This window comes from Macrobrachium rosenbergii, chromosome 56, assembly GCF_040412425.1.
Source record: "Macrobrachium rosenbergii isolate ZJJX-2024 chromosome 56, ASM4041242v1, whole genome shotgun sequence".
Classification (NCBI taxonomy): Eukaryota; Metazoa; Arthropoda; class Malacostraca; order Decapoda; family Palaemonidae; genus Macrobrachium; species Macrobrachium rosenbergii.
In genome coordinates this window covers 59,469,686-59,494,433 of record NC_089796.1, presented here as the reverse complement: position 1 = coordinate 59,494,433, position 24,748 = coordinate 59,469,686, and the positions used below count along the sequence as shown (strand labels likewise).

Sequence of the window (24,748 nt, the reverse complement as noted above, 5' to 3'; positions counted from 1 at the left end):
GACAGGACAAGGGGTTTCCATTTTGAACAAAGTTTGGCAAACTCATTCAGTGGAGACAGCCTCCTTTCACTTTCTCCGCTAGGCAAAGAAGACAGTAGAAGCCTGGACAGTTGTTGCCTACAGCCTCTAGCACATCCTTCTCCAGTGTCACCTGCACCTGTCAACAGAATGATTCTGAGAATAAGCGGGCAACAGGATTCATTAGACATAAAGGGGAGGGCAGTGATCCTCTAATGGAAGTCTGCAACCATCCTAACAGGCAGAGCATCCTACGTTCTGCCACCAGTTACTGCCACATTACTCAATAGTGAGAAAAGCACCCCAACCCACAAAAGCTGTAGAGGTGGTTTGCAGCCTTCCTGCAACCCCTCCCTTCTTCCCTTCCTGCATGTTATGTTAAAAGGGACAGGAAAACTCCTGACCCATTCACAAAGCTGGCAAGGCAAGGTGCCCTAAGTCTGATCAAGTTAAGGAAGGTTACATCAGGATGTACCGCCAAAACATAACACCTGCCACACTTTTCAACAGTGTTTAATGGGAGGTCAAGGGAGGGTGAAGTTCCCACCCAGGAACGCCCTAGTTAATGTAAGGTTGTTAAGTATCCCTGGAATTCACTGATTATTTCCTAGCTACTCCTTTCCTTTCTAAGATTTTTCATTACAAGCATGAACCACACTAATTCTTCACAATTTCTGTTTTAAAAGCATATTCCACTGTTCTTGTTAATGCTATTCACATGCATTTTTTCACCCCACCCCCAAAACCAAAACAGATTTGGTTTAACTAGAAATTTTTATCGCCACAAATACTGGTTTGCCACTAAAAGTAATTACAAAGAAGCATTAACTAGGTAAAGTATTCAAAAGGGAAAAATCATAATACCTGGCTACCCTCATGGATTTTTATTAAAGGAATAAACATACACAATCAAACTAGTCCACACCACTGCCACCAGCTACCGTGATACTGCATTCCCAAATTTGTGCAAACCTTTTTCCAATTACTTTGACAAATACAGGAATATAAAAGTATGCTAGTCCAGCCTATCAGTTTAATTTCCTAGATAAACATTCCAAATGTGGCACTTAATCTACTAACAGTCACTAGGCTACTAAATTAGTCTAACAGACTCACTCTATACACCAACTAATAGACTCACTCTATACACCAACTATAGTCAAGTCTTGCAAAACAGGCTTAGTATAACCAACACTTTCAAAAATATGTCACCCCATACCAAAATAAGGGACAGAAATATTTTTACTTTGACTACACAAAAGGAATTTCAAGTTGTAGCTCTGACAGAATTAAAGCATCCTAGTATGCCCTTTTCTACTTAAAACAGCCTGGCACAGTACCTGGATGCAGTTCAACTAACAAGTAGTACTTATGATATAGGATGAAATGGAGTGAGTACAGTATATTTTGTCTCACATGATTTTTGAATGACAAAGCATCCTTACTTAAGTACTTTAACAATCCTATTACATTACCAAACACTTTTCTATATCACAAATTTAAATATTAGTTTGTCACCATCTTTTTTGTTTACTTTCGAGAATTTCTCCAGCCTACATAAAAGATATACAATTTCTTACCCCATCACTATGGAGCCATGGCACCACTTAAAACCATCAGCTTTTTTCAAGCCATTTATGGAACAATGTTGCTATCACCTGACTTACTATTTCATAGTGGGATATAGTTCAACTTTCCTTATGGTTGCAGTTAAGGACGGAATTGCAAGTTTCAAACAATTTAATCTTTCATTGTCATTTTTAATGAGAGCAGTAAGGCCACTTTAAAATTTTCACACTAAACTTGAATGTTGCCATGAGTAGTGGTTTATAATTTACAATGAGTAGTGGTTTATAATTTACAACCATCTGGATGTGATCAGAATAGGACCTGGGGTTAGGTTGGATTACAATATTCTAGCCAAAACATGATCCTTATTTAACATTTTCAAGTGCTTTGAACTATTTCTGTACTGAATTTTTGCAGGGTTAAGGGGGTTTCTCCCAAACTCAGATTATAGGCTTCAAAGACATATCAGAAACAAATATGTTTGAAACATGAAAACATGTTTCATGAAAAATTTTATATCTCTACCAAGTGAAACACAGCTGTAACAGTGAAACTGAGTTAATCCTTTGGTTTTGTATCTTTAGTCATTTCATACTTGGTTTACTATGTATTCTCAAAATTCTAAATGATTCATACTAAAATAATCACTGTACAGTGAACAGCTAGATTAATGAACCTGTTTTATGAACCCATTCCTAAACAAAACATAAGCAACTGTTAAAGTCAAAATATTTTATATACCTGTGGATACCTATAGTAATGTTGCTTAGGCCATGATATAAAATATAGTGGTTTCAACCACTGCCAAACACAAGTCAATTAATACTGCAGTAAGGATATGGGGAGTTATGAGCAGTTATGCAGAGTGCCAGCTAAAAATCTGGCTCAAGTCCCAACTAGCTACCATTAAATAAGACCGCACTCAACCGAATAGTGCTCCATACTCACTTGCACTGACTGCAGAGATTAACTAATTTAAGCTAGTTTTCATGAACACTTGGGTTCCCCTAATACAATAAAATACTCTGGCATTACCTAAATAAAACTCAAGTGCAATATAGTGTCAATTATCAACTTGGATTAACCAGAATATATTTTATAGAGTAGGCTAATTATATTGTCTTCACACTTGTATTTGTAAGATTAACTTCAATCTTAGCTATACTATAACCAACAACAATGTGGTATTCATACAATTAATAGTCATCTTTTACAGGCAAAAGTACCCCCTGTAATGTATTAGACGGTAATAATGCATAATCTTGCCATTTTGGAATTTATTTACATCTCATGATCAAAACATAATTATGCTAATTAATTGGAGCATTTTGTAATATTCACTTGGTGTATTGAGGATTATTTCACTTTTTTTCCTCGAGAGCAAATAATTCAGATCATCTTTCTTGATTAGTAAGATCAGTGAAAAAATTTCATGTGTAATTGGGACAAATTTGAAAAATGTTTATTTCTTACGTACACTGTTTAGTTATCATTATGTGTGCACTGATTTAATTAATACTGTTGGCTGACCTCTGTCTCATATTGCTTAGTCATGTTACAGTTAACAAGTGTCTGCTTGTTATACCTTTAAGTGTGCCTTAAACAATTATGAATAAGAATATATTTTACCTTGTAGAAACATTTCATATTTGTTTAATTGGAAAAAACCAATTACTTGTGTCACATTTTTAAAGTGGCTTTGCAAATTAAAACATACTTAAGTTTAATGCCACTATTATTCCTACTGCTACCCGATCAATTTTTTCTCTACGCATTCCAAGTGACAAAGTTGGCCAAATAGATTCAGACTGTCTCTTCAACAATCTGAACATGGAAAGTATATGCTGTCAACCATTCCATGCCAGTTGCCATGCAAGTTTACTTCTGGCCATTGAATTCAATACCACCAATGGTCAAGTAAGGGTCATTTTATAATTTGACATTAGTAGCTTTGTTGATGAAAAATCCTGATATAACCTTATGTTAAAATAATGCAGACAAATCAATTATGAACATGCAAGTGCAATTACTCGCAAATGCAATAACTCCTTTAACTGAGCAATGACCATCTTCCAAAAACTGATTAATAACATGACCAACAACAGGGATTAACAGAGGAACAAGCAGCTGCATTAATTAAACTTGAAAGCAAGATGTTACCAAACCCAAGGGTAGTTTACCTACTCTACATCACAAATTCTACATAAGGAATACGCTACCCAAAACATAGGTGGAGAAAAAGGGGATATGGGGAAAGGTAGGCCCTTTTCCATTAAGACCTCCTGTTCTAGGTCAGATTAAATTAGAACTCATTCCTCTAGTTCACAAGGATCCCCTGGTCAGGTAAAGAACAAGCTCCCTATGTTAAGCTAGACTGGGTTAGGTTAGGATGAAAGCTTTATTTTATTGATTTGCAGTGCTATATAATGGGTTGGGTTGATTACCAATGAACTTATGCTATGATTCCAAGCTCCATACAGCAGGCCTATTTTGTTTAGCAATTATTACAGATTGCACTAATGAACCACAAGTTTCACACTACTGTAATTTATGCATTTTACAATTCCTGTTGCTGCAAATCAGTTTTCTGGTTTCCTTCTTCCACATTACCTGTTTCTACCCGAGGTTACCCATAACTGCTAAGCAAGGGATGGGGAAAATATTGGATGGTTGGCAACAAGACTGCTAAGATAAAAATTATTAAAATGCAAAGAATTGGGAAAAAATATGTTTCCAGACTGTGAGAAATAGGCCTAACCAACAGGCTATAAAGTCTATGAGAGGTAATTTATATGCTACATGTACCACCAGTAAGTCTTTGGTACAATCTAAACATCCAATCAGCATGTGTTGCAAATTACCAACTGTGTAATTTGCCAAGAAACAGGGCTTTAATTAAAAGTTTCACATGAACCACTCGAATCTTGGTACCAATCCACCAAAATGCTAGGAAAAAAATTGAGCCCAAGAAGCACTAAGCTCTGCTTTCCAATTAACTAGGCAATACTTAGGTTAACCAACTAGAATTCATCAAACACCGTATCTTCAATCTGTGACTGCTCCAAGACTGCAACTTGGTTAGGTGAGGGTGTGGCCCTGTACTTTTAAATACCACTGATAGTCTATATTTTCATTTTGCCTTCCAAATATCAATTCCATACTGCCTAGGTACATGATTTTATCTATCACAGGCTTTATCTACAATACTTATAACTCTCTTTAATGACTTCTTTACTTCATAGGCCCGCCCGGATGGAGGAGATATCCAAGACGGGCCTAACCTATGAAACGACCCGTAGTTCACATATCTCACAGGACTTGCAAGGTCATTTACCCAGAAGACGAAATATTGAATTACGCTTAAAAACCCAGACCTAAACCTTAAAATCGTATGGTGACAGCACCAAAAAACCCAATTAAGTCAACTCCCACCATAGGTCAGCACTCAAACCGCAATAGCCCCAACCATAAAATGCCCAGGATACCAAGCGTTCTCAACACCTCACCAAAACGCACTACTAATTGCCATACCTTGTACCATGCCTTTTCGGGTGTTCCCGAGGGCAGTGTGGACTTTCGTACTAACTCGGGGCTGTCAAGAGGATCAAAGTACGATCCAACAGCTAAACAGTTCACTTCAACTTTAAGTAGGCGATTTGTTTGCTGCACCACAAACGACCGCCGTAACCTCTTATTCTTGAAAAGATCACCGCACTCTGTGCATATGGACCACTAGTATTTTTCCGTTCCTAATCTTCCTAATATCAACTGTGTGGATTAATAAATATTTTTATACTACATTTCCGAGTTGAAATCATCATAACACAAGCCAAATAGTATATTTTGCTTTTAATATAACAGCAATTATTTCTGGGAATGCTTAATTTCAAGAACCAGACGGAAGGTCCATACAGTATCAGCTGTTTAGTTATATATAATTCCATGTTGTATAATGGCTAATTTCTGTTTTAACTTTACAATACAGCTAGCTTGTGCAATCAGTTGCTATTAATAAAATTATTATTACAATACTCTTTCTTTTATATTCTTGAATACTTATATTTTTCAATGATTGCAAAGCAAAGATTTTAAATTTATCCGCAACAAAATCATTACATAAGCGTAAAGTCTGACGTTATGTATGTAAATTATTCCTTTTCAAGTTACTGTTTCAAATTATTTCGGTCTTTTGCTTGGTTTTCGCACGAAAAGCTATTTGGATTATGTATACTGAGCGCTAATGAATGATAATTGTATATGCTTACAGTATAGCTCGGAAAATCTGAACAAACTAGTGCTACAGCGGCCTATATTAATTAAAGTTGAACAACTTAAAATCGTTTCAAATCACTCGGTAAAAAAAAAGTAAAAAAAACTTTGTGGGTATAGTTTAAACATTTCAGTGAACTACGAACTGTGTCATAAAGATTAGATATATTTGCAATACCTATCTTAAGATTTCGAAAGTGAACAGTTGTAAAGACAGTTCTCTTTAATGCGCCGCCTTGATTTTCGCATGCCAGCTGCCTAATACATCACGTATTAGAATGTACAACTCAAATCAAACTAATACATAATAACAACACCAATAATGATTCAGGGATTTTCAAGACCTGGAATATTTTTTTTAAATATTACTTCTTTGTAAAAACGGTGAAGAATATCCGAGAGATTTATGTCTTGCGTTCTGAATAACGTTAGCATCGTTCCAAACTACAATAATCCTGAGACACATATGTAGGCTACAATGCAATCAAGCTACTGTCCGTCTAATGGCAACTTTGCAGAAAAAGCTGAATGTTTCCAGGTACCACCAAGTGAAACCGGTACAGCCATTTCATGTATATACTGTATTTATATGGATATGTATGTATTAGGAAACGCTTAACGTTTTCCTGGTCTTCCAAGTTTCAACAATGGTGCTACGAATGTGTACAGTACTGACAATAATTTCATAAGTGTATTCTTTTCCACACTTCAGCAAGTAATTGAGGTGTCACTGGGGTTGTTTAAACCTTGCAATAAATACAGCACAGATTCTGGAGCTTAATTTGGATATGATTATCATCCAGGTTCAACGAAGTTGGAATAGTTTCTCCTTTTCAAGAATTTTTGAAAATCAGCAATTGACACAAACCGTGAGTATCTGGCACAGACAAACAAAAATGATAAGTGACTTTCCGGAATTAAGTATATGCATTTAAGATAAATTAAAGCTGTAATGTCTATAAGAAGTGCGACGAATAAAGCTTACTGTAGACATTAAAATGCACTAAACATCAAAGAACGAGTCAAGCATATAATACAAAATGAAGTGTGGGTGTGCATGTGAATTTTCGTCACATACATCGGGATATTTTTTGATATTCACAAATATTAAGCCACAATTCACTATACCTCGATAATAACTTACACCCAAGAGGAATTATAAGTGATAAGTGATTCGTCACCAATGGGATTCGAACTGCCGCCCGGTTGGGAAACAAAGTACAGTGACTGTTTCCCAACCAAGCGGCAGTTCGAATCCCACTGATGAAGAAGCACTTATCACTTTTTAGTCCCCTTGGGTGTAAGTTATTCCCGATGTTTAGTGAATTGTATATTAAACGAAAATTTGTGGCTTAATATTTGTGTATATACTTACACATACATGGAAGATATATACATATATATATATATATATATATATATATATATATATATATATATATATATATATATATGAAGGATACAAAGGGAAGGTAATAATAAACAAAGGAGACCCAACAACCCGGTAGCCATAAACGTATATAAACAACAAAATAGTCAGAATAATAAGAAAATATGAAGACAGTAAATAATTTACATTGTTTTGTTATTTCTGTACATACAGTTATATATATATATATATATATATATATATATATATATATATATATATATATATATATATCTGCATTATTTGTACTTGGTTCTTTTATATTTTTCAGTGAGCCTCTTCATAATGACACTGAAAATAATAACAACAAAGTCATTTCATAACTGAGATGTAAACTACCGGAAAATGAGGAGAGAGCAAGAGGCAAAGTGTAGGAGAGCGACAGGATCTTCATGAAAATATCCTTTACTAAACTTTAGCCAAGTTCCTCCCGCACTAAGGTAGAGCTCTTGAGTTCAGCTGATTTCACATTGTTTGCCAGTTTTCAAGAGCTAGCTGGGTTACAGGGAAACAAGTTCAACAAGCATTCTAATAGCACTTCTAAATCAATGCACGCACCATACCAACCCACGGCCAACTTCTTTCTAGTGTCATTCCGAATGGCGAAATGTTGAAAAGGACACCAGTAGGGTTCTTGCTTTGGCATATCAGCGCTACGACCATATTCTCCAGACAAGATGTGTTGGTGAAAAACGAGTACCACCAATAACAGGTATTTTTAGTACACATGATCTATAAAGGTAAACTTGCGTCTCAACAACTGTTGTCTTCTACATCGATTTCACATGGTCACTAACCCTGGTGATCTGAAAGGGCTTTATTAGAGGGCCATGCTAAATATGAAGTTGCTATATCCTCTACCTGAAGTTTAAAACTTATGGTCATGGTTAAATTTGTGTACAGAACCCACATCATGAAAAAGGGTAAGTGGGCACTGCGCCAAGTTTGCCTGACACCCCTTGAACAGTGTTGATGAAAAGATAAGTGGTAAGCACACTGACGGGCAGTGAGATGGTCAGTCTCCAACTTTTTTGGTAGGGAACCATTAACGCTGCTGGCAAGAGGAACATGGTCTTCAATGACTTACTAATAACTTCTCTTCACTTTCAGCCAGTATATAGCTTCCGCATTACCTTACTAGAAAGACCACGACCTACAGACTCATATTAGTTGTATTGCTTCATACTGAATAGCTGGACATTTCACCATATTCAATTTATTTTTACCTGACGCAATTTAGTCCATTTCAAAACACGTTTAATATTCAATGTAGTGAGAAGGAAGTAAATAGGACTTGATATTTTTCGGTCCTAATAGTATGTACCCCATGGAAAGATTACAAAATTCATGAAATGACAATGACATATTCATTTCTTTAGGAAAATACAAAATAGTTGTATGGACAGACTTTAAATTGATATTCCTTATTACAAATGATTATTGATTGGTGTTAACTGTACCTGCACCTCCGTTTTTTAGAATTGTAGCCAGTTGTATTACGCGCTACTGTTACATTCATTCATTCATTGCCGTTACTTCTATCGTCAGTGCTTCTACAGCTGCCACTTTGCAATTAAGGTATGCGTACGATAGGGCGACTTAATGAAGACAGAGAGAGAGAGAGAGAGAGAGAGAGAGAGAGAGAGAGAGAGAGAGAGAGAGAGAGAGAGAGTGAATGTTCCGAATAATTGATATTTCAGGTCAGGCCCTTTTCCTTTGAAAGGAGTAATGTAACCGAGTTCTGCATACCATATGTTCCTCCTCCTGGTCCATTCTATGGTTCTTACGCCATAGAGCGGCAAAAATCCTCTGGGAAAGACAAAGCAGTGAAGCTAAAGGTTGAGGACAGTGTTGCTCGCGTCCAGGTAATTAAAAGTTAAATCATTACGAACTGAAATTGTCTTTTTCGTTACAATAATTTTACCTGATTACCAGCCTCGACAACTAGCTTTTATAAAAGTACAGAGTAATATGGATCCATTAAAACAGAATATTGGAGAGAAAGGGAATTATGTAACAGGCAAAATAGTCAATGTTTTCTTAAGCAGTTACATTAAGAAAATGACGAGGAGAAATGAGGTACATACAGAAAGAGTAATAGATGAGAGTGGAGCTCTCTCTCTCTCTCTCTCTCTCTCTCTCTCTCTCTCTGGATTTTTTTTTTATAAAATAGTTAATCTTAGTTATTTCCCAAAATCAACGTACACTAAAATTCAGGACAGAAAGAAAATTCCAAGGGAGAGAGAGAGAGAGAGAGAGAGAGAGAGAGAGAGAGAGAGAGAGAGAGAGAGAGAGAGAGAGAAATAATGTTTGAAAGCAGAAAGTTTTTAAGTCCTTAAAGTCTCCTGATTAAATATTTTTTTTTCAAAACCGGTACTGGAGAAAAAAATACAGAAATGTTAGTTACCACAAACACGAAAGGAACAACAAAAATGCTCCCAGTATTAGTTACCATTACAATCTCTCGCACATAATGAGTAAATGATCTAAAAGGGTCATATAAATTCACTGGCGCAAGGAACCTGTTTGAGAGAGAGAGAGAGAGAGAGAGAGAGAGAGAGAGAGAGAGAGAGGGAGGAATTCCAAACGAAAAGACGGGGCAGCTGGTGGACGATGTTAAGAGGCTCTTGTTACTACGGTCAAGAATGGTTGCGAGTTTTCGTGGCAACAAAGTTTTGGCTTTACGACGGGAAATTTCGGCGTCGTTTGTCTTGAAAAAATATAAAACATTCCAGAGTAACTTTTTATTTTTATTGCTCGCTTGGGATAATTTCCACAGAAACATTTCATAACAGTATTCGAAGGTTAATGAAGTGAAATCCTTTTGCTTGGAGTCCTCCATGTTAATTCTATAATATTTCCGTGAGGTTGTTTTACTATAAAAAAAAATAACGACCTCTTTCTAAAGAACTTTAGAAAAATGATAACATTAGCAAAAACTAGCGGCACATTATTAAAGAAGAAATTACATATTTATGATGATATGAAGAAGTTTAAAAAATCTCACTGGCTCCCTAAAGGGGAAAAACCGCTTATCCCCATTCGAATAACAGCTGCACTTTGGAAGCACTGCAAAGGAAGATTGTGCAAGAAAGCAAGGCTTTCGTAAGATTACTTTCCGCTTAAAGAATGTTTCTTCCTTGGAGCCCTCGTGGAGGTAAAGCGTGACATGTGTTACTCATTTATTTATACCTGCAATTGAAAAGAGTGCGGGATCGTTTGATTACCCAACATGCCAAGGAGACGACGTTGAGGATGGAGGATGGAGGTAGTTGTTAACAGAATTACATTATATATCACGGTACACTACATGCAAAAGACACTTAAAATAACTTGCACACGAACTTCCAGTTGAAAAACGTCAAAACAATGCCGGATGTTTTGACGTTTTTCATACGCAGATTAAGAACCGGGTTCTAAATTTTAGTTCGAGTGCAGATCGACGGCAATGCAGGAAGACAACAGGATTAAAACTATTAATCCTGGAAGACAGAAGCCGGTGCCTTCGATTTCCTCGGGGTTAAGCTCCTTATCTCTTCTCCCTACCTTTGTTTTCCTTGTTTCTTTTTTTTCTCCCTACACTTTCTCATATTAAGTAAGGTCCCGGGTTAGATATGGACATTTGTCTGCCCGGCCCTTCTGCCTTAACCTTAAAAACAAGTAAAAGACTAAGAACATCAAGAGGAGGTTCAGAAGAAGATGAGATGATAATCAAGGCATGCTGGAGCTTAACAAATGATCGCGTGGACGGTGAATGAATGACTACTGAATCTATTACGGTGGACGAGAAGAAAAGTCGTGTGAGTGTGTGTGTTGCATAGGAGTGCATGTACACGTATGCAAGATCATGAACTGGTACACACGCTTACATACTACTTTTGAGTAGCGCAGGCAACTTCCTCCTTGTACACTGTCGCACTCGCTATACATATACGAGTATATATATATATATATATATATATATATATATATATATATATATATATATATATATATATATATATATACATACATATATATATACACATATACTGTATATATAAAATATGTGTGTATGTATTGTTTGATGAGCACTCATAAATTCAAAACTTATTCACAAAAATATAAGCTCATGTGCGCATGTACTTGGGGTTCAAAACATAAAGGCATACGCACAAATTAATCAACAGACAGAAGTTCCCGACACTGTCTGCATCCACGGTTGATTTTATGTGAAATGGATGTACATTTGCTTGTATAACTGAATATTAGTGCTTTGTGATGCGCATTCTGATGTAATCTATACGATCTCAAGAGGCACTTGTAAAACATTCCTTAACCCCGTTGATGATCTCAGGAGGAACGCAAATTATGCATATGCTCTAATTCGTTTGTTGCTGCCTGAATGGAGAAGCAGCTTAGTTTGTCATTAAAACTCGAAAAACAGGTTATGTGTCGTTTACGATGACATTTTTCTCATTCATGTATTTATTAATTTAGCTGTTTATCTACTAACTTAGATGAGTGACGATTTTAGGTTTTATTAGCATCAAATTGATGTTCAGACAAATGAGAATACTGGCATAGAACATCACAAAAAATAAGAATGGATGAAAAATGATTGAACTAAAGACACAATTGCCTCAAGTTTAATTAAACAGAGAGAGAGAGAGAGAGAGAGAGAGAGAGAGAGAGAGAGAGAGAGAGAGAGAGAGAGAGAGAGAAATGCACTTTTACGATTTCTTTAGTGATAATGAAAAGGAAACTGCTACCCAGTCCTCTCTAGGTGTCACCGCCTGCAGTGAGGCTTACGTGAAGTACTGCAGACGATTAAAGGTTCTTTGCAGCGTCACTTCTTGGGCAACCAGCTACACTACTTTCCCATCTTTATTTTTCATTCATTCCCTTGGGTCTGTTCCCACTTTTAACTTTAGCCCACTCCAAGGTTTACGTTTCGCTAAAGAACAAATCCTTCGTGAGAGACCTATCATAGTCTAGAGCAGTGATTCTCAAACTGGGTGCCGGGGCACCTTGGGGTGCCACAGACAGTGCCTAGGGGTGCCGCAAGATTGTCATGAGTTTTGTCTTGGCTAGATCATCTCAGTGAACATTTGCAAAGAAAAAAAAAAAGGTTTGCAGAAGTCTTCATATAATTATTATCAGTGTGTCTACTCCAATATGTTCACACACACACACATGTATATAGTATGGAAAATGATTTTATTCATTAAATAAGAAGTCAGTTCATGCGATATGGTGGGATGATGAAGAAGGGGTGCCACGGTAATGATTACATTAGTTAGGGTGCCATCACTCAAAAAAGATTGAGAACCACTGGTCTAGAGCTTTACATCATCATCATCATCATGACCATCGCTGCTTTCTTAAAATAATCACCATCCTCATCCCAGTCAATCTCACCCACACCTATCATCGTCATAATGCAGTGGCCACAGAGAACAGTCACCAGGAGCATGGCGCCGAAGAGGTCGGTCAGATATGCAAACGCACGACCGCAGCCGGACTATGGGAACGGGGAACGTCTGTCACTAACCGGTGCGTCAAGCAAAAGATGCACAGAGGATACGCGAGGGAAAGTGTGAAATAGAAAGTGAATAGCATCTGGTAAGTGAATGGAGAAAAGAAGCTAGCCTTGGGTAGTGCTCTTAAGAGTGAATGGAGGAAAAAGATGACCCTTTGACCGCGAGTAATTGTCTGCTTAGTTGCGGTTGTTACATTCAGTGGCTTGGGGTTGCGTCGTTTTAGCATCATATATTTTGGCGTTTTTTTATTCACAGAAAATTACGGCGTCATACAGTATGGCGTTTTTCTATTCACAGAAAATTATAGCTTCATCCATTTTGGCGTTTTGCTATCCATAGAAAATTAGTCTGTAAAGTGATTATTCCCCAAGTTTGAAAAAACGTTCGAAAATTTACTAGTCTCGTTTTTTAATAATATTTCTCCAAGATGTTCACTACTGAAGAGGCACCATTGCATTAATTCACAAACTTGTCCTCATCTACATGAGTAGATAATCTATGTAATTACTTTCAAATCAAAGGCGCCTTAACTGAATAAGAGAAGTCCAAAACCTGTGTGATCTAGTCAACTACGATCAGACAAGGACAATATTCCCTGCGTACTCTGATGCGGCTCAGATGAGGGATCTCGCAACGTTTCTTTCATCTCGGGCTTGGTTAATCTCATTTATGAAAATCTAGCTATGACCAAACAGCTTTAGAAGTCATGTTGTTTCATTTTTTTTTTAACCACGACGGATCAAGTTGTAAATTCTATAGCTTGGTACTAGATAATATCATCAGATTTGTCTTATGAGCGTTGATGAATTAAAAAGTGGCCACTGACGTTTTGCAACAGAAGAAATTAGGAAACTACATGGGAACAACACAATTTAATCTGTGAAACAGAATGTTTCTAATCTGCTCCTCGTCTGAAACTAAAACCTGACACTTCGACCTGATAATCTTAATTTCGGGGGCCTCCCTTGAACTCGCCGTATGAGTGTGTGCGTGTGTGTGTAGAGAGAGAGAGAGAGAGAGAGAGAGAGAGAGAGAGAGAGAGAGAGAGAGAGAGAGAGAGAGAGTAAAACATAAACGGTTATGGTATACTCATTATTTAAAGCGCTTCTGGTATTTAAAAGATGGCAGAAATCTAACACCGGTGAGCGTCTAACGATTAAAAGTTCTGCCTAACTTTTTCCTGACAATGACAATTTGATTTCCAATGAGTGTGTAATTTACTCTAAAAGTTCCCTCCCGATAGCGTTATAGAGACGAAAACCCATAGCAACCAGTCAATGTACATCACAAGGGACGACGACTCATCGCAAATATAAAGGAAAATAATAATGGAAAAACAAAAGACTTGAGCGTTTCGTGAATGGGTATTACGCACCCACTTCTTGATTTGATTTTCGAGGTAATATTACGATGATTAACTGAGTTCTGCCATGTTTACATCTAATGTTACGGTTGTTTCCTCGGCCCGTTTTTGAGTTTTCTGAAAAAGAAAACTATTGAGATGGCTATTTGTCTGTCCGTCCGCACTTTTTCTGTCCGCCCTCAGATCTTAAAAACTACTGAGCTAGAGGGCTGCAAATTGGTATGCTGATCATCCACTTTCCAGTCAACAAACATACCAAATTGCAGCCCTCTAGCCTAAGTAGTTTTCATTCATTTAAGGTTAAAGGTAGCCATGGTCGTGCGTCTGGCACCGCTAGAGGTGTCAGCAACACAGGCCACCATAGGGCCGTGAATGAAAGTTTCATGGGTCGTGGCTGAGGGTTTCAAGGGCCGTGGCTGAGAGTTTCATACAGCGTTATACGTTGTACAGAAAACTTGACTGCGGGGAAGAAACTTCGGCGAATTTTTTTATTTGTTTCTAATATTTTTGGAATTTCTCTGTCATACCAACAAAGGTGCTTCACGGCATTATGTTTAGTTTTGAATGATATTGAAACATCAGCATCATCTCCATTAATAATAATAATAAAAGATTTAAAGTTCTCTTGCAATAGTACCAGAGCGGCTACTAAAAATAACGACACAAAGACAACACCGCCCCTCCCCCGCCAGCGGCAACAACAGAAACATCTCTCATTCTTCAGGTGTCACTCGGTGACAGCTGCTTCAAGCATTATGCTGATGAACAGACAAACAATATGGTAAACAGTATAATGGGACGCATTATGAATATTTACCTCCGAGTTTAATAGCTGCTGATGATCAATGATAAGTAAACAGCAGGATGACAGATAGTCATTTAGGTAAATCTCTCTCTCTCTCTCTCAGACTAAGAACAAGTTCTCCAACTAAACAGATGAAAAATGACAACAGGTTTGACAACATATACTTAAGAATGCTGGCCGCACAGAAGTTTTTATCTTTGTATTTTTTTTATCGTTAATGAAACGGAATGATAAAGTGAACAAGCAAAGCGCAGCATCAAAATTCGTACTAAACAAAGGCAGGGAGGGAGGGAGGGAGGGAAGGAGGGAGGAAAGGACGGAGAGAGATGTTTAGATTTTATCTTGACACTGACAGAACTGCTCCTCTGAGCGCAATGCAAAGTATCTTGTACGAATGTCACCTAGGCTGTACCAGTTTGATTCATGTAATACTGCAACTATATTTTCCATGTAGCACTGAGGTTTGAAAACACTTTTAATATTGACCAATAGAGTGAAATATTTGACTTATTGTGAACTTTAAGATTTAAAGCAATTATATGTTTTATAACCAAGAAATCTGAATAACAGAGGTACTGGGTAATCTGCAGCAAAATTTATTCAACGTATTACACTGAACTGAAAATTAAGTCATAATGATTAATATAGCCATAGTCCAGTTAGGTATACTTACTGAGTTATTACGTCACCGAGGCAATGATGCTTTCAAACAACATAGCTTTCTTAATGGAGAGTATTCAAGATGATATAGTAAAGCAGACATAATGAAATTTGCATTTTGCATAAATATGCCGTCCTTACAGTTAAGTCAGAATGCGCAATGACTCTGGTGCGAGTAAAAGTGTACGTGTATAGCACAAGTAATTCTTAGCTGGAGTCGTTACAAAGCAAGTTGACATTGGGGTTCAAACAAAAAATATAAATAATTGCTAAAAAAAAAAATAACAGTTTCATACGACAAGGTTTGTTAGATACTTAAGGGAGACCATAAAAGGAGATGACATCAAGAGGTTATAGTAGTCTACTTCAGTAATTAAAATTAGACGTACTTGAAAGAAAGCTTGAGGCAAATTAATGACGCCCAACAAAAATTAGTATTACACCATAGCAACTACTGCCAGGTCCACAAATGTTGACAAATCAAGTCATTCTATCAAGAGAAATGAGTAAATCGCGATACTGCGGTCTGCCACGTGCGTATGTGCTCAGGGTCAAAAGTAATTAAAGAATTTCCATACCTCTGACTTCTTGCGAAACCAAGAGACGCAGGTAACGTATGGCACAAGAAATGTCATACTACGGTGTGCTGTGCTGTTTGCTGTTTACTGTAAGGCAAATGGCAGACGAACGTTTTTTACCTTGAGTCACGAAAGCAAATATGAAGAAGGATGTTTACAATGTAAGCTTAACATGGCAAGAGCCATAATAACTCGCTGCTTTCTCGTTCTTTAGTCTTCTTTGCTGATTACGCTAGAAATGTAGGAAGGAAGGTCCACCGATGAAACCTCAACTGAAAGCTCTGGTTTCTGTTGCAAGGGGGGAGAAAGTTTAGCGTCTTATTTGCTTTAAAAGTAAGTGCGGAGATGGAAAGTGTACTCAGTACGTGAATACAAACAAGGAAAAAGCCGTAAAGGAATATAACAGACAAAATCAATCGAAACTTGACGACAAAGTTACTGAAAATGACAAGCAACTCCATAAGCCATGCTTAACACTCCCAACGAAAGCAAATGAAAGACAAAAAGTAAATGATACGCACTAAGAATAAAGTCACGGCTTCGTGAAGACGGTCAGCAATATATCTCGGGGAAAAGGAGTTCCTGACCATACAGGAAAAACTACCGCTAATAAAAGCGAAGGAAACACAACGGTCAAAAGAACTGGTTGCATATACTGTACATTCTGTGGTTGCTTTTATGGGCAGAGACCGAACGCATCTACCTATCCGTCTCCCTCCGCCGTAAAATGTACCTCAGATGTGGTCAGTGAAAGTCACGTAAGTGTAAAAACCATAGGACCAAAACGCCCTCTCCATTTACCTCGAAATCAATTAACTTTACACCGAGATCTCAAGTCCTTTTATGGAAAACCACCTGTCTCGTTAATTAACTAAATGAATCAATAAACAAATACCTTGATGGACAAGCAAATGGCGAAAACTTCCAGTGAAACTGTTGTCCCTCAAGAGTCGCAAGCTCTGTCCTCGAACGTTCTAAGATTGATCGCCATCTGGTGAACTGAAACCTTTTATTAATTTAAAAAAACAAGAATTTTACCAAATGTGATCATGGAAATTCTCGCCACAATTTTCTCTCTAAAATACCTTGCGAGTCTGATCAGAATCTGACGAACTGACCTAAAACTGTCTAATAATTTGACATTTCGTTGAAATCTGGAATCTCGTAAACAAACCAGAATAGTTAAAAACATACAAATGGGTAGTTTAGTCTAATGTAGTGAAAATCTGAGTCTTGACAAGTTGTGAATGAACCTGAAAAATCATTTCACTAAGATTGGATAAAATCGGTAGAAAAATCTTTAAAGATTTTTAGCAAAGTTTAAATAACAAACCACTCATCCCAAGTTATCTTATTTCATAGCAAACGTCATGTAAGATTTAAGGACATTATTACTAATAATAACAATAATTTGAAAAAATATATGAGTTACTACGGCTTTCTGCTAATTCCACACATTACCTTTGCTGGTATACTCTAATACAATATCACTTCGGGTTTCATCAGAATTATTATCTTAAAACACCTTTCGACTAGACCCCATCTAGCAGCATTTTACCTCAGTTCGAAGCAGTTTGACAGAAATATTAAGAAAATCTACAAAGTGGTTTTGCCGGACTGGAACTATTATTACTATCATCACTGTGTGAGGTTGGGGTGTTGCAGAGGCACTGGTAATACTTCGTGCCTTTCGGTCCTCATTGTGACGATATTGTGATTCCTATTATGAGGTTTAATCTCCGATATTACTGAATTCGAGGTGTCTACCGAAGAGTTCATCGCGTGTGCCAGATAAATCACATTGCAAGGCATGTTTTATTACTAATCACTAAACTTTTCTAAAATTTTACCAAATCTCAAAACATATACTGCCTATTAAAAAAAAAAAAGCATAAAAACTACACTAAGGGTTTATGAAGTTATGGTTATAACGCGTGAAGAACTGAGCGAAGATAGATGCTAATTATTACCTAGCAAGTGAAGACACACACCCACACACACACACACACACACACACACACACACACACACACCCACACACAAACACACACACACTGTATCTGGTGACTTCGATCCCTGATCTTCATTGACGTACAGTAGGTCTTCAACCTTCACTTGTAATTTCATTAACGGATAGTTTCAAGCTAAAACCAATAATTCCTTTAATATTCTCCTGCCATACAAATTATAAAGGAGCTACAATAAAGTAAACAACTGCCCAGCGCCGTAACTATACATATCTTAAAAAATCCTTCATCTACTGTCGGTAATGGCATATTGACAGACACAGCATTCAAATACCTGTGGTCCAGTGTAGGCCTTTCGAATAATTCAGATTGTACTCTCCATTCAAGACCTCGCACAATATACGGGTGTAAGTCTACTGAAACGGGACATTAAACTGATCAAATGTTTGTTTTTATGTGTGAACTGTAATCACAATATGCATAAACTAAGTTTAGTTCGTAACGTGTATCATATTTTTGCTCCTACATGCAAAACAAGTATCAGATTTGCTCATACTTCAATTTTCGAAAGTACTTCACACGTAAAAACATAATTTTGCACTGAATCTTTGAAATGTAAAGAAAAGGCCATTGCTCATTTACCAATTTAAAAATTTTTTATTAAATCAGTTATTTCAACCTTATCATGTTGGGTATATATATGGGATGTTCCTAAATTGCAGGATCCTGCTAACGTGCAAATGAAATCAGATGCGTAAACAAGTACTTCCGGCCAATGAATCTTACCACGAAATCACTTGCAAAATTCACTTATCTTTTTTTTAATTGCCGCCAAGTGTGAAACTGAGAACAGGAAAATTAAACCTATGGGGCATTATAACTACTTATTGTCCCATAAATTACACTGAGCTGAAAAGTAATAATCGAAGAATTTTTTGTAGCGTTGAATTTCTGTCATCAACTCAAGCGTAGAAACACTTCAAGACAAAAAGAATGAAAACTGGAAAAATACTGAGAAAATTCCACAATGATTAGTGCTTACTCTGGGAACTAATTTAGTGAAAATGTTTCAGGCGGAAATAGTATTTCTTGCTCTCTCCATTATAACTTTCTTTCTTTTCTCTTGTGATTCAGTAAGACTAAACTTTCTCAATTTATTTTTAAGGTGAGGTTACTTTTGCTGCGATTAAAAACACGAGTGAATTTCACGAAGCGACCGATATCTGGACGAAACTATGCCAAGGCCTCGAGCTTTCCTTCAAAGTCAGCATCTAAACCTAACGCCTAAGGACAAGAGCTATTTCTCATCCAAGCACCGTTCATTATGCAATTATAGACAGTCCTCCTCTTATTACCCAAACAAACTGACTTGGGTTAATAACCTCCTCATGGTCAGTTTATGGTCTAGTTATGGTCAGTTCTACGGTTAATCTCTAGCCATCAGCACATAATGTTTATGCAGAAAACGGATGTTTCAATAAAATGGCTTTAATGATCACGGCAATCTCTAATGAACATATTTATTACACAGACTCGGTCTCCAGTCATGCAAACTCGGTGCTATCTCAATCTATTCACTTTTCTCAGTATTCCACGTCATTTTCCCCGTATAAACTTTATTTTGTAAATGGAAATTAATGGCGTTAACATTTCTTGTGACTTCTATATAAGCTCAGATTTGCAAAAACTATCGTTTAAAAATGCTAACTTTGTTACTGACTGGGATACTTATTTCTCTCAGTTAAAAAGGCCACGGCAGATAGATTTTTCAGACTAAAACACTCTCTTCCACTTAATCTATTCCTGTGCATAAATTGTATGACGAGAAAATTTCTTTATTCCCTTTACATTTGAATTGAGAGTTCACTTTTGTCTAGAGGAAGTAAAAGTTCGATCTGTCTACCAGGAGAGAGGAGGAACTTCTCGAAAATGAGAAATATAGGACGGCGCACCAACCCCAAACAAAGAGAGGACCAAGACTGTACAGTGGGGAATGAAAATATCAATTCTTTTCACAGTGACTCACGTGTGATTTAAAATCTTACATAAACAGGGTTGAATCGAAAACTGAAATTTATTTCTCATCGTGACCATGAAAATCTTGAAACGACGAGCAATATTCAGATCTAGCAGGTTTCCAGTAGAAAGCCTGTAAGGGAAGTTTTTCTTCTAAGATCTTGACAAAAAAAAGCTTCACCATATCAAGAACCCTAGTAACAGAAACGAACCAAATTTTACTACACTCCTAACCTTGGTCGTCATGCGAATTTTGATATGAATATGAGAATCACAGGGTAGTTACATGAAAAATACGAACATCTGTGAATAGCAATATGATCAACAGAAGGATCATTTCCTCCAAATTCTAATTTATTAGCTGCAGTTTAGCACCGTAAAACACAAATGCTAAAATATAATTAACCTTTGGTCTTGCCTTTTCCCATTCTTCTGGTAGTACCGGCTAAAATGTCAGTAGAAAGATTCGTATAATTAATTCTAACTCTCAGAAAGCAGATGGCTTAGTCCATCTGTCGCCTACTAAAAGTTAAGCCATTGCTACGTGTATTTATGGAAGAAAAGCAAGAGAGAGAGAGAGAGAGAGAGATGGGAGCACATATTAACATAAAATATTAGCCTGACACGAAATATATAATCTAGTTGTAAAAATCCGCTTATGAATTGTACACAAGAAAAGCCAATGAGGACATCACAATCAGTCTAGAATAACGTCAGAAAACAAAACAGTACTTTTTCGTCTAAACACAAGTCTCCTCTTATTTTGGATTTTTTACTTTCATTTCATTTCTGGTCATACTAATCATGTTTTTTTTCATCAAGCGGCTCTACTACGAAATTATATATTTATATATATATATATATATATATATATATATAGTATATATATATATATATATATATATTGTATATATTTATATATATATAAGTATATATAAAATATATATATATATATATATATATATATATATATGTATAGGGAGTTAATATAAATATATATATATATATATATATATATATATATATATATATATATATATATATATATATATATATATGTGTGTATGTGTGTGTGTGTGTGTGTGTCTTTACTTGCATGTGTGTATACTGTTGAGAGTTAAACTTTTGTTACCTTGATTCACATTCACAGAACATAGGTTAAAGGTAAATTATCTCACTCGACTAATAATAATAATGATAGCACACTTGAAAATAATCATAATACTAACAACACATATAATGATACTGAACGACCATTAGAATTATATAAATAAAAGTATTATCGGACCGTTTAATTAGACGATAAAATCCCCACCATTTTCACACACATCTTTCTCATTTGTCAGTTTTCGACTGACACTAATTATTCCCCACCTGCCGAGAAAATGAGAAGCATGGGAGTCAGTCGTTTGATAGCTTTTATTCCATTAGCATTTAAAACACTGAAATCTATTGTGTTTTCCGCGTTTCCCGAATAACTATTTAACTTGATTTTACCAGTCTCGACGTCATAATGTTAACCAAAGAATAGCATCGCGTTAGACTTCCGGAAATTGTACAGTACAAATGAATGTATGACTGCGCAAGTGGTTCGGTTTTCAAAATGTTGTTGCGAGTTGCAAAGTCACCGCAGTTAGAAGTAAAACCTATTTTGCGATCTTCGTTATGGGATGCAGAATGTGGAAGCGTGTGTGCGTTTATTTTTATTCTTCGTACAGATGGAGCTATCTATCTATCTATCTATATATATATATACAGTATATATGTATATATATTATTATATATATATATATATATATATATATATATATATATATACACAATAATAATTAATACACACACACAACACACACATACACACATATATATATATATATATATATATACATATATACACACATATATATATATATATAGATATATATTTTACAAGAACTGCTCCAGCAATGTTGGTTTACTGTCATTCTGGTATAAGAGCTTGGTGTGCAGATTACAAAATCATGCAAATTTAAGAACTTAAATAGTAATTAACTGAGAACAGAACTGAATAAATGCTCGGTCGGGTATAATGTCACGTTTCATTATCAGGCGCGACGAAAATAACTTTATTTGCATGCAAAGGCAAACTTTTTCTGTCTTACATGGCTGTTTATGTATGAGTGTATTCATCCGTTTACCAAATTCCTTATCTGTTTATTTCCATCGGTCTGTTTTCTTCCTCTTCTATTCTGTGAAAGCTTATTTTGAACGTGAATGGCCTTCATACTTGTTTCATAAATGTTTGCATATTTTAGGCAACAACAAGAAAAACAATAATAGTAAAAATAATGACTGCATACATATATTACAGTCAATGCATATATCCGAAGACTACGGGGCAACCTGATATTTTGAAGATATCCCCGATATAATGCCCCATGAAATTTATGTTGCCATTTTGTGTCTCTTGAAAAAGACAGAGTATCTGAGCTACGTAGAATGATGACGAATCGAACACGGTTAACAGATCAGAGTCTAATTCGGCTACAGTTCCAGAATCATTATTGAAACATTCTTATGTCATGCTGACAAAAATATATAATCCGTTTGTAAGATTTCACTGATTTTGATAACATATGAACAAACACATGAACATGCAGACGTATCTGAAGGGTAAATAACCTTCAATTAGATTACGCGACTTTATTCTTGAATCAGACTTCAGAACTGCCAGTCATTCTGAAGCAGAATAACCAAGTAAACAAGTAAAAAATGCGCAGAAGTTTCTTCCGCGCAATCGAGTTTTCTGCAAAGCATATAATGCTGTATGAAACTTTCTGCCACGGCCCATGAAACTCTCAGCCACGGCCCAAGAAAGTTTCAGCCACGGCCCGGTGGTGGCTTGTGTTGTTGGTACCTACGGCGGAGCCAGACGCACGATCATGGCTAACTTTAACACCTAAATAAAATAAAAACTACGGAGGCTAGAGGGCTGCAATTTGTTATACTTGATGATTGGAGGGTGGATGATCAGCATGCCAATTTTCAGCCCTCTAGCCTCAGTAGTTTTTAAGATCTGAGGGCGGACAGAAAAAGTGCAGACGGACAAACAAAGCCATCTCAATGGTTTTCTTTTACAGAAAACGAAAATTGAAGAACACTCGGTTGACTTGATAGGAAGGGGAGAAGTGCGTTTACATTGTGCACTTGAAGAATTCCACAAGTTAGCAATTATTGAACGTAAGCTCCTTTAGACAGTCAAGATTCCACGCTGATTTAAGCACAGATAACTAATGTTATATTTCTGGTAATTACTAACATTGTAGTATTTTAGTCTCCTTAGCTATATATAGCTTTCAATTTAAATGTATTTATCTTAAATCCATAATATAATCTCTGGTTTCTCTCGCACATAAACATTGTAATCTGTGGGAGCTTGCTTTGCTAGGAAATGTAATTTCAAACTTGTTCTTTATGAATGTCAGCTCATTTGAAGTAATAATGAAAAAAGCATATGGACACCTACTTAAAATACGGTTTCTGGAATTAAAAGCCAGATCTCATTACCTGGATGTCTGGACATAACATAGTAATCATCGTGGTCACGCATTTTTTATTCGCATATTTTTGGTTTTCATTCTTACTTCCATTTAGGGAAGGAACTAGTGGAGGTGGTTCTCCTCATTTGCTTCTTCTTCTTCTTATTATTAGGATACTATTGTTACTGTTCTTTACATGAAGTAAACATTCACATGTAAAAAAGACCAAAAGGCTCTTAAATTACAAAGAAAGCTCTCAGCATGAAACGTCAAATTCTGAAATTCCTGAGAAAATAAAAATATATACAGTATATATATATATATATATATATATATATATATATATATATATATATATATATATATATATATATATATGTATGTGTGTGTGATAATTAACAAATAAGTTAAAAAATACCAAATACAGGTAAATCAACCAACATAAATTTGGACATGCATATCCCGAAACGGCAGTAGAAGTCAGTTGGAGTTTTATAGAACAAAAATCAAATGAATATTCGCATATTATGAGGTGTTATGATATTAGCAATTAAAAGTGGAAAATAGCCTTTGATACTAAGATTTGATTTTTTTCTTTTAATTTTGTTCATTAAATTTATTCGCGAGCAATACTGGATTAATTTCTGGCAACTTATTTCAACCTGGTACAGCAATTTCTCTACGACCACATGTTCCTTTAATCCTCCGTCAAGAAATACTTATATGTTTACCAGAGCGTAAAAGTACTGTGCTTCATTCATAAACAAGCTGTCTCTGAATACGAATCGTTCGCGACAAATTAGTCACGAAAATCTCCGAAAATTAAAAACGTTTTACGGATTTTCTCACGGATTCAGGTGCGCATTTTCACGCGCAGGTCCTTTCTATACAGAGCTCGTTTTACGAGGGAGGAGGGCGTATAAGCAGGAAAAGAAGAGAGAAAACAAAGAATGGACAACAGACGGTACGGGAACCAAACAAACGCCTCGGCCAGAGCATATAAAGGGATCATTGACACATCTTCCAGCCATAAC

At 36.2% G+C, this 24,748-nt stretch overlaps 1 protein-coding gene across 1 annotated transcript in view; it reads right to left on the bottom strand.

The window, feature by feature from the left end:
• The window catches only part of LOC136836677 (dehydrogenase/reductase SDR family member 13-like), a 156,777-nt gene extending 151,677 nt beyond the window's left edge, over positions 1–5,100 (bottom strand). The window contains exon 1 of the mRNA XM_067101151.1: positions 5,073–5,100. The gene's annotated coding sequence lies outside the window, so the exon portion shown is untranslated. The remainder of the gene's footprint in view (positions 1–5,072) is intronic.
• Positions 5,101–24,748: the final 19,648 nt, after the last annotated feature.